Consider the following 5,764-nt stretch of genomic DNA (forward strand, 5'->3'; position numbering starts at 1 on the left):
ATGGACAACGCTTGTTCGTGGTCGGCACGGCTAGTGGGTGCTCGGCAACACTAGTGGGTGCTCGGCAAGACTGGTGAGTGGTTCACTCACCTGAGCCGGTGATCGTGTGAGCCAACACTCATGCGCCTGCATGGGCTCTGGCGGCATGGTGGCGCGTGCGGCCGCAACCGCGGCGCGGAGCTCCTCCAGGACGGCGGCCTGCGCCGCGCTCTAGGAGAAGCTTAACATGGATGTCGGCGCCGAGACGGACGCTGAGGTGGAGGCGGCGATGTCTGCGTCAGCGACATCGACAACGTGATCTCCCCGCTACTGCTGAAGATGATCCTTGCGCGCCTCCTCGTGCGGCCGCATGGGCTGCGGCATGGCGGCGCGTGCGGCCGCAACCGCGGCGCAGAGCTCCTCCAGGACCGAGGCCTGCGCCGCGCTCTCGGAGAAGCGCAACGTGGACGTCGGCAAGTCAAGCCGTGCGCCGCAGCGGGTCCGGGCATCTGCGGTGGAGCCAAGACGGACGCAGAGGTAGAGGCCGCGAATGCCGCCGCGGCGATGTCTGCTTCAACGTGATCTCCCCACTACTGCTGAAGATGATCCTTGCGCGCCTCCTCATGCGCCTGCATGAGCTGCGGCATGGCGGATCGCGCTGGCCACAACCGCGGCGTGGAGCTCCTCCAGGACCGAGGCCAGCACCGCGCTCTCGGAGAAGCTCAACGTGGACGTCGGCGAGCCGAACCGGTAGGCCGAGCGGGTCCGGGCATCTGCGGCGGTGCGGAGACGGATGCGGAGGCGGAGGCCATGAACGCTGCCGTGGCGATGTCTGCGTCAGCGACATCGACAATGTGATCTCCCCACTGCTGCTGAAGATGATCCTTGCGTGCCTCCTCATGCGCCTGCATGGGCTGCGGCATGGTGGCGCGCACAGGCGCAATCGCGGCGCGGACCTCCTCTAGGACCGAGGCCTGCGCCGCGCTCTCGGAGAAGCTCAACGTGCACGCCGGCAAGTCATCGAGCCGGTGCGCCGCGGCGGGTCCGGGCATCTGTAGCGCCGCCGAGACGGACGCGGACGCGGAGGCGGAGGCTGCGAGCGCGCGCAGGGGCCTGACCTCGCGTTCGCGTGCCAGACGCGCCTCGGCCTCGAGCCTCGCGCTCTCCCACTGCGCCTTGTGGGCCTCGGCGTGCTGCGCGCCCGCGGCACCACCGCCGGGCGCTCCTCCGCCTGTCCCGAGCGCATCGTCGAAGCGCAGCTTGTGCGTGACGGGATCGATGCCCATCTTGTCCAGCCGCTTCTTGAGGTGCGTGTTCCATTAGTTCTTGATCTCGTTGTCGGTGCGCTTCGGGAGGTGCATCGCGATCGCCGACCACCTGCAAGCACGGCGGACGCCATGAAAAAAAAATATCAGCAATCGCGCGCGCGTTGACAAATCTGCATCGGCGGCGTAAACCACCGTGGGGGCGTGCGAGGCAATCAGCCTGATCGCTGGGCTGGGTCTGGCTGGGCTGGCTGGCCAGCCCCCTCAGATGGCTACTATTTACGCGAATCAGCCAGCAGTACTTCTCTCTCACGTAAACGAACCAAACAGGCTGAGTAACGAGTGCATGGCCTGGTGCAGATACGATGCAGAGATGACCGGAGCTATGAGTCAAAACAAAATGGCAAGAGACTCTGGGTCTACGAGTTTCACGCTCTCATTTATACACAAAATCTACTTAACCCTCTCAAATGTCATGGACCTTGGTCCACAGCGACGGGCCGGGCTTCTCATTTGTTTTGACAAGACGCCTGGCTCCTCATTGAATCATTGAATGGCAAGCTTCAATGCCGAATCTCATTTGTTTTGACAAGACGCCTGGCTCCTCATTGAATCATTGAATGGCAAGCTTCAATGCCGAATCATAAGGGAAAAAAGAAAGCAAATGTCGGGGAAGAGCCTCCCGTGGCCCAGCTTTCTCACGCTTTTTTCCCGAGATGATGCCTATGCATTGATGGATCAACTCACGCAAGCTCAGCAGTAGGTACCGCGTTGGACAGGCAAAAGATGAACAATTTTGTAGATATTCAACTCTACTACTCCTATTATACTCACGGCCAGCAGCGGCACCCTCCCAGCAGCTCGCGCCCCTCCTAGCTGCTCGACCAGCCGCGCCCCTCGCGTCTGCCGCTGCGGAGCCTGCGCCTGGCTCCGTGGCGGCGCCGCTTGCGCTCCGGCCTGACAACAGCGCCTGTGAAGCCGTTTTTTTTAGCTTTATCTCACTCCATACATTTGTGAGAGCACAAAAAAAAAAAGAAGCTTACAACAGTTCATGAAACTGTTGAAACTGTGCCAAACAGGGCCCTAATCATAGAGGCACAGTTCCATGCAGCAGGAGGGGAGAGCTTGACGCAGAATGCAGCGATGGGCTGCCTTTGCAAGCCGTGGGGTTTTTTCCTCCTTTAAACTAGCTATGGTACAGTACTATAAAAAGGATTTTTAGGGGAATTCGAAATTCCATTAACCAACCATGTTAGCTGAATCGCTTGACACCGAGTACATAATACAATCTGGCACTGCGACCATTACCAAGGACATTTCCTCAATACTCATGCTTCCTAAAGAAGCTAACTCATGCGCTACTCGATTACAATCCCTAGGCACATATCTCAGTTGAGGAGACATAAAGTTTTCAGCTAGCAACTCCTTTATCTCATGCACCACGCCACCCACCAGGGACAATCTGAAATCATCGCTCATCAGCGCTTGTACTGCCTGCACAGCATCAGTTTCAACAATGATATTACCACATCCCAAATCCCTCGCTGCTTTCAGTCTCTCTTCACATGCACGGAGATCCATATGCAAAAGGTTGCAAGCAAAACGTTGACGTCCAAACCCGGACTGGATAACTCGGCCGCCATCATCTCGTATTACATATCCCCACCCTCCATTTTTATTAGCTTCTCTGAAAGCCCGGTCCACATTTAATTTCAGACTTCCACTTCGAGGGCGTTGCCAAAATTTAATCCACTTGTATAAAAATAGGGAGTCTCTAGAAAAATGACTTTTATTTCACAAAAGTACTTTAGTTAATTTAAAAAATTATAACATAGACGATGAATTAAGCGTGAAAACTACATGGGGCTGTAGCTTGCTTACATGGGGCTGTAGCTCCTTCACTTGGTCGCTAAGTTTTTTTTTTCCCTGTAAATCACAACTGTGTGATCTCTGTCAGTCTTTGGCTCGGTAATAAAAAATTACCGTCCCAACTTTAATTTGTAAAACTCTACTTCTGCTTAATGAATACCGTGCCTATGGCACGTTCGAGAAAAGAAAAAGTTTGTTTCCAGCACAGGCTAAGTATTCTGCCGATCGCCTCTGCTCTCCTCCCTGATTGCATTCCTTTCATGCCACCAATTATTCATTAGAAATAAGGACTGCAACTGGGCATCTCCCTTCGTTGCTAGAATCAATTTGTTCCAGAGCAACATGACATTCTGCCAACCGGACACGCATATGTTCCCGCCCGGCGCATCTCCAGACCTCCTTCACTGCCTTGCACCCAAAAAACAGGTGGCCTCCATCTTCTCCAACGCGATTGCAGATCACACACCGCAGACCAACTTTCATACCTCGCCTCTCCAAATTTGTTCGCGTGGCTAGTGACTTATAGGCAAGTCTCTAAATAAAATGTTTCAGTCTGTTTGGGACGTCCAACTTCCATAAGTACTCCCAAAGCCTTTCTTCCTCGACCACAACACCAGCACTGACAGCTCCGGACCCGACCACACTATTCAATTGGAGATCATCATAGAACAGCCCGTGTGCACACTTAACTGAAAAGAGACCTATGGGATCAAAGTGCCATGCCAGGATATCCTCCATGTCTATGTGCACAGGCAAAGCTAAGGTCACTGGCACATCTTCAGGCCAAAATATCTCTTGAATTAGTTCCTCATCCCACTGTCCTGTGGCCGGATGTATCAATTCCACTACTCTCGACAGCAGAGTACCGCGCCTTTTGGTGATCGGCCTACGGGTGAACCCTCGAGGCAGCCATGGGTCTTCCCACATTTGAATTTTCCCACCATTCCCAACTCTCCAAATAATTTCTTTTCAATAGCTCAAGTCCTTTTAAAATGCTCCTCCATGTATATGGCATTCCCTCCTTTGGTTTGGCTTGTAGGAGATCACCAGTTCTATAATATTTCGCTTTGAGAATTGTAGCACATAATGAATCTGGCTTTTGTAGCAACCTCCAGCTCTGTTTTGCTAGCATAGCCACGTTGAAAGCATGAGCATCCCTGAACCCGACTCCTCCTTGCTTCTTTGGTCTTTTGAGCTTCTCCCAAGATAACCAATGCATTTTATTCTCTTTTCCATTGATGCTCCACCAATATCTACAAATTTGTCTACTGATTTGATCGCAGACTTCTTTGGTAATATCAAAACACCCCATAGCATACGTAGGTATTGCTTGTGCCACAACTTTAATCATTATCTCCTTTCCAGCATTAGAGAGAAGTTTCTCCTTCCACCATTGGATTCTCTGCCAAACCCTTTCCTTTAAATAACTGAAAACTTGCACCTCTTGTTATTGCCCACATGTACTGGCAAGCCCAAATATCTCTCGTTCAAAGATTCCCGAGCAATCCCCATTTGCTGCATCATCACTGCCTTACTTGTATTTTTTGTATTTTTGGTGAACATGATGGCTGATTTGTCCTTGTTAATCAGCTGGCCTGAACACTCCGCATACAAATCCAAGATATCCTGTAAATTTGCTGCATCCTCCCCGTTTGCATGAACTAGAATCAAGGAGTCGTGGGTCGGCAAACAGCAGGTGAGAAATGCTTGGAGCACCATGACAGATTTTCACTCCTCCAATCTCGCCATCCATCGTCTCTGCCTTTTGTAAGAGAGCCGAAAATCCTTCAGCGCACATAAAAAACAAATAGGGTGATAGTGGGTCCCCCTGTCTAAGCCCTCTTTATGGAATAATTTCATTAGTGAGACAGCCATTAACCTTCACTTTATGCTTGACCAACCCCAGCTTGGTCATCATGTCCTTCATAAAAGCCCACTCAACTCTATCATAGGCCTTACTCATGTCAAGCATGATTGCCGCATATCCAAATTTTCCCCTTCTTATATTACGCATATAATGCAATATTTCATAAGCAATCAAAGTGTTATCCGAGATCGATCTACTGGGAACAAAAGCACTCTGAGAAGGGGAAATCATATTTGGGAGAACAATCTTGAGCCTATTTGCAAGCACTTTCGACACCACCTTGTACATCACGTTGCAAAGACGTATAGGGCGGAGATCCTTCACCTGTTCCGGTACCTGGACTTTTGGGAAGAGTGCAATTGTAGTATCGTTCCATCCCTCTGGAATATCACCACCCGCCAAAACGCCAAGTACTTCATCTGTAAACTTCTCTCCCAATAAATCCCAGCAGCTCTTATAAAAAGCTGATGGCATACCATCAGGTCCTGGAGCCTTCAAGTCGCCGATACTATCCAGAGCTTTTTTCACCTCTTCTCTAGTAAATTATCGGCTAAGCAAATCATTCATCTCGCTGGTCACTTTAGGGACGACAGTCCCCAGCAGCTGCTCGGTCGCCCCTCCTGCATTGGAGCTCCTGAAAAGATTTGTAAAAGAATGAGTGACAATCACCCTCTTCCCCTCCTCTGACCCCTCCCAGCCACCTCCCTCCTTCAAACGCCCCACCCTATTATACTGCCTTCTCTCTGAACACGAAACATGGAAGAAGCTCGTGTTTTGGTCACCT

At 51.5% G+C, this 5,764-nt stretch overlaps 1 pseudogene; it reads right to left on the reverse strand.

Moving 5' to 3' along the window:
• Positions 1-306: 306 nt before the first annotated feature.
• On the reverse strand, positions 307-5,459 carry LOC136489127 (myb-related protein Pp1-like; annotated as a pseudogene).
• Between the last annotated feature and the right edge of the window lie 305 nt (positions 5,460-5,764).

Source organism: Miscanthus floridulus, chromosome 10 (genome assembly GCF_019320115.1).
Source record: "Miscanthus floridulus cultivar M001 chromosome 10, ASM1932011v1, whole genome shotgun sequence".
Lineage (NCBI taxonomy): Eukaryota > Viridiplantae > Streptophyta > Magnoliopsida > Poales > Poaceae > Miscanthus > Miscanthus floridulus.